The following is a 9,929-nucleotide window of genomic DNA, read 5'->3' as shown; positions in this document are numbered from 1 at the left end:
TATAGTTTCTCGTTACAAGCATTAGTAATGGTTCAAATTCCAATTTAAACAACAGCCCTCCCAAATCATTCATAAAACCAGTAAACTAACTAACTCTATCGCCTATGGAACCCGCAGGTTCAGTGCCGCGTTCACAAAAGCTCTCCACTGATTTCTATCCTTAGCTAATTGCATCCAGTTTCTACTTTGTATTCCTATCTCTGCGAGATCCATCTTAATATTATCCTCCCATCTGCGCCTACGTCTTCCTAATGGTCGTTTTCCTATGGGTCTTCCAGTCAAGACTTTGAAAGCGTTTCTACTTTCTTCCATTCTAGCTACATGACCTGCCCCCTAAGCCTCCTAGACTTGACGACTCTAACAATGTTGGGTAAACCGTATAAACTATGTAGTTCCTCGTTATAAAGTTCCCGCAATTCCTCATTCCCGTTCCTCTTGGGTCCGAATATTCTTCTCAGGATCCTGTTCTCAAATACTTTCAGTCTATGTTATTCCCTCAGAGTAAGTGACCATGTTTCGCAACCATACAGAACCAGTAAAACAGTAAAACATTAACTAAAAATCCAGATATAGTAAGTTCAGTATTTCAATCCAATACAACTGCAGTGGGTAAAAAGCAAAACCACAGTTCGTCTTAAATTACCAAATTTAACTCAATAAGTGAAAACTGCACAATATAATCTCTTTAAGGTTTAGGAAGATCTAATTTCGGAAGTACATCACTTCTGATATGTTATAACTGTATGTCATGTATTCACTCACAAATATATCTGCGCTGTATAAGCAGACAACTAAAACATTAAAATACTATTTTCTTATGCAATTGTAACAATTACAACAAAGTTTAAAATTGTCGAAATTCAGACTAGTTTTTATTAAAGTTTAAATTGACAGAAATCTATTTCAACTGTAAAAACAACATGTTAGCTATTATTTCGTTTCTGGCGGTCGTAACACCATTACAAGAATATTTTCTTGTTTTTCTAACTTACAAACAAGACCTATAAATAAAATACCCTTTTTTAGTTCAACAAACATTCATCACACTTCAAATAAAATACAAAATCGTATCAAACTGTCTGTAAATATTATATGCAATCCTCAAAACATTTATAACTTGTCGGTTGCATAATCTTCTAGGTGCCAAAGTCAAATATTCATACTCATTATTATTATGTACGCAAAATGTATCTGTCTCTCCAACACGCTAATTCACATCGCTCACAGTCCTGCTAATAGTTATCGCCAATGGTGTTGGTTACCTTGTACTTAATGTTATGAGTTCTAAAGTAAAGCACTTTTAACCAAACTATACGTTCAAAGTGCTATCTCTTATTTAAAGCAATTGTTTCCATCTGCATATGACTAATCCTAACAAACCAAGCACACCATTACTATCACAATCTGCGCTGTCAAATAATTGTCCGTCTCTTGTATTGCCTTAAGAGTCGTTACCTACACTGTTTAAATAATGTCAAAATCGTCCTTAATGTACATCATATATCTTCTTTACTAGTATGTATGAAGTTATATAAACACATAATTTTGTATAAAGAGTTTCAAAAGTATAATTCTCCAATAACTGCTACAGTTTCTTTCCTCGTTCATAAACATTAAATAGCGCTGATAATAAAAAGTCACTTCTAAAACAAAATGCTTTCCCTCAATCAAAGTGTATTTTCTAGTTTAAACATTGTGTGTGAAGTTCTCCTGTTTCCACCTACATTCTCGTTCCACCAACTTATACATGCGTACTTTTATTCATCCAAATATAATACATAGAAAAAGCTATGGTGGGTACGCAATACAGTGTTCACCTCTGGTGCATGGGGTCCTTGGTTCGATCCCAGCTTGTTTCAAGTTAGCTTTTTAGTGCACAAACACTATGTGCGTGGGTTTTTGTCGTGGTTCTCCTGCTTCTTCCCACTTTCTTCATTCCACCATTTCATTCATTACTCATCATCACCGTCTCATTTAGTCTAGCCAGTATATTCGTTGGATGTAAAAACTTATAACAACTTTTATGTCGATATTTCAGTATTCAATATTCATATCACACATTATCCAATATTTTCGATATTTCATACAACTAAGATCCAACGGTTTCAGTAAATCCATATTTTAAGACCAATCTATAACTCCTTTTCACTAAAAAAACTCCGCTATATTTCAACAACAAACAATTCAGGAAAATAATGTTTGTTCTCCAGTGTTTCTATTAAGATTTTTATTTCCTTCACCACCTAAAAACAATAAAAGAATTAAAATTTAATTATTTGCTGTATTACGATTTCCAATTACAAAATATAAGTTTAAAGTTTCGCTTTTAACTTCACTACTACATTTCATCCTGGGTAATATGTTCAAACAATCTCGGGTCTCTTTTGCCTTAGCTTTCAACATGAAAAACCCTTAAGTTCAATCTACGGTAACGTTAAACGTTCTGTCGCCATATAACCTCATTGTTACACTAGCGTTTATGACAACAAAACACAACAGTTTACAATATTAATAATAATAATTCTTACCATATACTTTCTAAATACCAGTTATACGTCTTACACAATTCATAGCTACATATAAGTAACAACATCTGCTAAGCAAAATGTTTGTCGTACGGCTTTTCACGTGAAAGAGCCTTGGTTCGATTCCCGGGGGCGCATTCTGCTAACTTTCTGTACAATATAATTTATATATACCTGTTATGTCTTACACAATTCATAGCTACATATAAGTAACAACATCTGCTAAGCAAAATGTTTGTCGTACGGCTTTTCACGTGGAAGAGTCCTGGTTCGATTCCCGGAGCGCATTCTGCTAACTTTCTGTACAATATAATTTATATATAACTGTTATGTCTTACACAATTCATAGCTACATATAAGTAACAACATCTGCTAAGCAAAATGTTTGTCGTACGGCTTTTCACGTGGAAGAGTCCTGGTTCGATTCCCGGAAGCGCATTCTGCTAACTTTCTGTACAATATAATTTATATATACCTGTTATGTCATACACAATTCATAGCTACATATAAGTAACAAGTTCGCACTGCAAGCATAAAATTTAGCGTACGGTTCTCCACGTGGGAGAATAGTAATTCGAGTCCCGGTGCAATCATTAATGATGATTCCCTACATATTACATTATACTATATCTTAGTCACGTTATAATTCCATAAAAGTACACCGAGTCATATCATTTTCAATGCCGGAAAATCCGCAATCAATTCCCGATTAAAACCAAACAGTTCCGTCCCCCTTATACTCCAGACAATTACAATATGTCCCTTTCCCATATAAAAGTAAACAAGTATAATACAAGAAACATTTCCAGAAGTTTCGAAAGTGTTCTTTCCCCTATTCCAACAATAATAAGCTTGGAAAAAAGATCTAAACGTTTCCAGTACTTTCTTTCACTCATTCCGACCCAGCAGCTGCCGCGTTACATATGCTGCATATTAATGAATTACCTTGTTCTACGTGTGTGATCTGCATATTTTATTTCCGAAAGGTCTTTTCTGTATTCTGCTTATCCAATTAACATTTCTTTGAACCGGAAAAAAGGTGTATCCATTCTTCAAACTGCCATACTATAAAAAGACCGCCCGTAAAAACAATTATTATGTACAACATCTCCACGGAATATATAATTCTAAGCTATTCATCAATGTCAAGTTTGATTTTAACATGCAGAAAAGTAAAGCAGCTTGCTACGTGTTATGAATACATAATTATGACCTTGCTTTACTTGTTTGTAACAAACTACTCAGCTTGGATCCGATGAGAAATGGACGAATACGGGAGATGAATAGTGGCTAGTGGGATGTTGTATCACTCTTAGTGTAAAATAAATTCCTTCAGAGATGACGGTATGTCACTACTTCCTTGTATTCCTCCCGTTTCCCCAGAGGAGCATCCACGCGGGGGGGTCCACTGCGTCCGGACACCTCCCAATACTTCGTACCTCAAGACACAATTATGCATTTCCTTAATAGAACTATATTTGTTTCATAGAGAAATGATCGATGTAGCCTAAATATTTGATGTTACACTTTATCACTACTCTTCCCTTTCTTATAAAAAACAATCTTATTCTATGACTTTTCTGACAATAGGCCTTCAGGCGGAAGTACTTCACAATTAAGCCTAATTATTGTCTTTCCAGGTAGTGGCGGATCTAGAAAATGAAAACTTGAAGGGGGGGGGCAGCCAGTACCCAGGGTATGACAGGTATATATAAACTTTAAAAATATATAAATAATAACTAAAATTATGTTGTCACTGAAAAAATTGGGGTAGCCTAGACCTCCCGGCTCTGGCGTAGATCCGCCACTGTTTCCAGGTGCAAAATAACACAAGTTCAATATTACATGGACCTAGTATCTTGGATCTTCAGAGCTTTCGACACCTCCCAACAAAAAATTGTGGATGCTCGCCTGCATTCTCCGTAATTTCCAGCATTAATATGAACTTTCTTCTGTTATATCAGCTATTTCGTTTCATAAAGTATCACAAGATGTCGTTACTGAAGTGAAAGTCATACGAGGTTTGAGAAAGAATATTTTAAACATATTATGCAGACTTTTCTTTTTCATTCATATCGCAACAACAACAAAGTATTGTAGCTATACGGAACACTGCGAGTGTGGCTCGTTGGTCTAGGGGTATGATTCTCGCTTAGGGTGCGAGAGGTCCCGGGTTCAAATCCCGGACGAGCCCTTCTTTTAGACACAGAAAATTAAATTTATAGACTTCAATTGCATGTCACAAAAAATTAAATTTATAAGCTTCAGATGCATATCTATAACTTAAATCCTGTCAGGATATTTTGGATAGGGTGTATTAGCTCAGTGGTTATCAACCAGTGTATCAAGACACACATGTGTTGTGCAGTAGCATAGGGTCTGTCGCAAAATTTTACAATTCAAAATTCATTAAGTATTTTTTTTTTATATAATCAACTTTGAAACACTATACCAGTCAATCCCTCCAGCATGGCCCCACGTAGCGTAGTTCCTAACGGTCTTGTATTTGCTGCAAGCGGGTTCGGGTTCGATTCCCGGTGGCGGCACTCGGTCGAAAAAGTGTAAAAAGCTTTTTCAGGCTATTCATCCTGAATGAAGTTCTCCTGCGGTTTTCTCATTTACACCAGGCAAATGCCGGGGTGGTACTTAACTTATAGGTCCCAGGCCGATTCCTTCCTTCTCCAACCCTTTCTTCCTTCCGGATAGTGTGCTTGCCGAGGGATGTCATCCCTCATACGAGACGGGCTAAATGGCCATAGATGCCGATAGCCCAGAAATCTAAATCCTAAATCAAGCACTCCAGCAGTAGCAATAATTTTCAGTAAGCACACATAGAGTCACTACTTCGTAGAAATTTATTGTATTACACTACTATACTTTATATCATTAAAAAATTAAGTGTGTAGCGATTTTATGAGTTCAGTGAAGTCAGTTCAAAAAGGTTCGAAACCATTCTATTTGCTAAATGAGCTCCTTCGTGGCTAAGGGGTTAGCGTACGCGCATTTTGCATGGGACACCCGCGTTCAATTCCTGGAGGGAGCTCATGCAGTTCGGATTCCACGTGAATCTGTATGTCCACGTCTCATATAGCCTCACTGCTGAACGAGACGTTAAATTCAACAGCAATTTTATTTGCTATATAAGATTAAATGTCATTATTAGGATTGAAATTTTTAATATCCGATATCACTGCCATCCAGGCAAGTAGCCAAAACCATAAGGAAGGGGAGGCTGAGATCATTTTTGTGGAGCTGAACTTGAGATAAGCTTATATTCACACATAGGGCTATATACTAACAAATATAAGAAGGTTGCAGGGAGCTGAATGCGATTGTAGGGAGGCTGGGCACTCCGACCCTGCTACTATCAACAGTGGTGCGCTAGAGCGGAGACGGTCTGCTCCTGGTAGCCTCTACCACCCCCTACCAACGGATTTCCGCATAGACATTTTGTAATGTAGTGTAGGTCAAGTAATGCAAAACTAATATTTTCGGCATTGAAAAAATGTTCCAAAAAAAAAAAATAGTTGCCTCATCACAAAATTAAAAGCTGGCGGCGGCACTAGACCAGAATGTATAGTAATTACATAAAAATGCCAAGTTTTTTCTCGTTGGTCTAGAGGTATGATTCTCGCTTTCTGTGAGAGGTTCTTCATTCAAATCTCGGACGAGCTCTTCTTTTTATCTTTTAATTTAAGATTTAGTTATATATTTGATACAAATTATGATATTTCGTTAACAAAAGAATTTGGTAATATGTTTGAGCAAATTATGTTTTCATGGTGAATATAATGTAAACCTCTACCATATGACACATTCTCCTATGTCTTACAATTTGAATAGTAAGTAAGAAACATGGAAGGTAAGGAGAGTAATGCAGCACAGTTCACTTATTCACTAACATAAGAATCGAAATGCTCTAAATTTTTCAGGTCTCTGTAGATTTGTGCCGAGTAATGAATCAAAAGATATGGTTTCTCCTCTTACTTTTTTGGTTACTGCCATGGCTATTTTAAGCGTTCGCAAAGCGTTTTTATTGCTCGTTCGTACGCTTGGAATACACTGATTATGTATTTAAATGTGGATGGCTAACCACAAACGCGAAAGCAATAAAACGGCGGAGAAAACGTCAGCTCGAGCGTATTTGGTGCGTTTTGCAACAATAGAACGCCTGCTGTTTAAAAGATGTCTAAGTATCCGGCTATTTGAGGTGATCGCAAACCGTATTTATTGCTCATGCCTAAGCTTGGAATACACTGACCATGTATTTAAATGTGGATGGCTAACCCCAAACGCGAAAGCAATAAAACGCGGAGAAAATGTCAGCTCGAGCGTATTTGGTGCGTTTCGGAACAATAGACCGCCTGCTGTTTAAAAGATTTCAAAAGAAAGGGAAAAAAGAAAGACGTGTTGCCAGTCAAGAGAATTTTAACAAGAAACAGCTGCTTGGAAGATGCTTTGTGCAGAGTATCGGAACTCTGCTATTATAGAGCTGGACTTGGCAAAAAAGACCTGGAAACCCTGACTGGCTCACAGAATGATTTATTACTCTGACAAAAGTAAAGTTACCAATAGCCACCTTGGTTGCGTTCGCTCTACGGGGTAACGCTTCGAAAACACATTCTCAAGTTTGTGGGCAATTGGAAATAATATTATGAGACATTAAACTGAAGCTTGTATTATTACGGCAAGGAGATCAGAACTTAAGTTACGTATACAATTTTTTTCTCAAGTTAACTTTCAATCGTTACAAATGTCTTGTTCACGTTTAACCCGGAGACAGATTCAACTTTAAACACTTTAACTGTAATTAGACGGGACTATTAAACCAGTAAATTAAGAAAAGCGTTTTTTTTTTTTTTCCTTTGGCTGAAGAGGAAAATGAAAATCTAGAAATTTGAGTTGAAGTAAGGGAATTTAGAATTGGGATTAGACCTATATCACAACACAACTTGTCCGCGGGGTAGTCTGGGTCGGACGATGTCATTGGGAGAGCCTGTCCCCTCTAGTGGTGTCACTAATAGTGAGCCTGAGTCCGAGTAAGTCCATCATTAAATTTTAGAGGAACAGGAAATATCACTTTTTCTTTGCATTTCAGAGCCGCAGTGGCTCAGTTCGATCGCAGCTTGCGCCAAGTGAACTTTATGGTAGATAAATACTAGGTGCGTGGGTTTTCTCGGGTTTTCCGTTTTCTTCCACTTTTTCATTCCACCATTTCCTTCATTTCTCATCATCACCGTCTCCTCTAGCTTATCCGATATAACTGTGGATATTTCATTTCTTCCGTTGCATTTCTCCAATTCCCTTCAATTTCGAGCAATAATACGCATGATCTATGTTACTTCAGATATTTCGTTTCATAAAGTCTCACAGAGATGTCGTTACTGAAGTGAAAGTGACAAGTGGCTCAAGCAAGAATATGTTGAACGTGTTACGCAGATTTTTTTAATAATCATATCATAACCATCACATTATTAGTAGATGCACGAAAGAGTGAAAGTGTGGCTCGTTGGTCTAGGGGTATGATTCTCGCTTTGGGTGCGAGAGGTCCCGGGTTCAAATCCCGGACGAGCCCTTACCTTTTGTTTTAAGATTAAGTTATTAGACGATTTTTCTCATTACTTCCATAGTCACAGAAAATTAAATGTCTAAATTTTAGATGCATATCCGTAACTTAAAATCGTGTCAGGATATGTTATATGGGGTATATTACTCAGTGATTATACCAACCGGTGTATCATGATCCCATAGGGTCTTTCGCAAAATTTTAGAATTCAAAAATCATTAAGTATTTTTGATTAAAATCATTTTTGAGACACTATACCAGTCAACCTCTCCAGCGGCAGCAATATTACTCGGTGCTCCGTACATAGAGTCATTACTTCGTAGCAACTTATTGCATTACAGTGCTATAGCTTATATCATTTTAAAGAATCAAGTAAATGTGTCGTAGTTATATGGACGTTCAGTACAGTCAATCAAGGAAGGTTGGTAACTATTCTATTAGCTAAATAAGAATAAATATCATTAGAAGACTGAAAGTTTTAATATCCGAAATCACTACCATCCAGCAAGTAGCCAAAACAATAAGGAAAGGAGGTCGAGATCATTTTGGGGGGCGCTGACCTTGAGATAATGTTATATTTACACATTGGGCTACATATCAGCAAGTATTAGAAAGTTTGAGGAGACTGAAGATGATTGTGGGAAGGCTAAGCCCCCTCTAGCCACCCATAGGTGTGAGCCTGCTACCATCAGAACAGTGATGCACTAGAGAGAAAGGGGCGGGCTGGCACGTTCTACTTTGTCTTACAACGGAATAGTAAGTAAGAAACCCAGTGTAAGGAAAGCAGAGTAATGCAGAACAGTTCACGTAGAACATTGTTTATTTATTTTGCTATAAAATAAGAAAATTCGTTGCCCCTCACCAGGGTTTGACCAAAAGAAGGGTCGTAATCTTTTTACACTTCCATATTCTCCTGATTTGGTCCCTGATATGCTCTTCCCTAAGTTCATATCTACCGACAAGTACTTCATAGTGTTTCCTAAGCTGAAGTCTGCTCTCAAAGACTTCATGCTTGTTCCTAAGCTTAAATCTACCCTCAGGTGTAACACGCCGATTGTGATCCGATTCCACTGGGTTTCTTACTTACTATTCCGTTGTAAGACAAAGTAGAACGTGAAAGCCCGCCCCTTTCTCTCTAGTGCATCACTGTTCTGATGGTAACAGGTTCATACCTATGGGTGGCTAGAGGGGGCTTAGCCTTCCCACAATCAACTTCAGCCTCCTGAAACTTTCTGATATTTGTTGATATGTAGCCCAATGTGTAAATATAACATTATCTCAAGGTCAGCGTCCCCCAAAACGATCTCGACCTCCTTTCCTTATTGTTTTGGCTACTTGCTGGATGGAAGTGATATCGGATATTAAAACTTTCAGTCTTCTAATGATATTTATTCTTATTTAGCTAATAGAATAGTTACCAACCTTCTTTGATTGACTTTACTGAACGCCTATAAAATCACGACACAATCACTTGATTTTTTAAAAAGATATAAGCTATAGCACTGTAATAATATAAGTTGCTATGAAGTAATGACTATATGTACGGAGCACCAAGTAATATTGCTACCGCCGGAGAGGTTGACTTGTATAGTGTCTCAAAATTGAGTTTAATCAAAAATACTTAATGATTTTTGAATTCTAAAATTTCGCGACTGACCCTGTGGGATCATGATACACCGGTTGGTAACCATTGAGTAATATACCTTATATAATATATCCTGACACGATTTTAACTTACAGATATGCATCTAAAGTTTAAAATTTAATTTTCTGTGACTATGGAGCGAATGAGAAAAATTTGTCTAATAACTTAATCTTAAGTTTAAAACAAGAGGTAA

At 37.1% G+C, this 9,929-nt stretch overlaps 2 non-coding genes across 2 annotated transcripts; both read left to right on the top strand.

The window, feature by feature from the left end:
- The first annotated feature begins 4,647 nt into the window (after positions 1-4,647).
- TRNAP-AGG (transfer RNA proline (anticodon AGG)) lies at positions 4,648-4,719 on the top strand. Its single transcript has one exon. It is a non-coding gene; the product is annotated as a tRNA-Pro (tRNA).
- A 3,309-nt stretch (positions 4,720-8,028) lies between these two features.
- Positions 8,029-8,100, top strand: TRNAP-UGG (transfer RNA proline (anticodon UGG)). The gene has a single exon. It is a non-coding gene; the product is annotated as a tRNA-Pro (tRNA).
- Positions 8,101-9,929: the final 1,829 nt, after the last annotated feature.

The sequence above is a fragment of the Thermobia domestica genome, chromosome 8 (genome assembly GCF_964235325.1).
Source record: "Thermobia domestica chromosome 8, izTheDome1.hap1.1, whole genome shotgun sequence".
NCBI classification, from domain to species: Eukaryota; Metazoa; Arthropoda; class Insecta; order Zygentoma; family Lepismatidae; genus Thermobia; species Thermobia domestica.
Note: the sequence above shows the minus strand (reverse complement) of the source record. Positions and strands in the feature narration are given on the sequence as shown.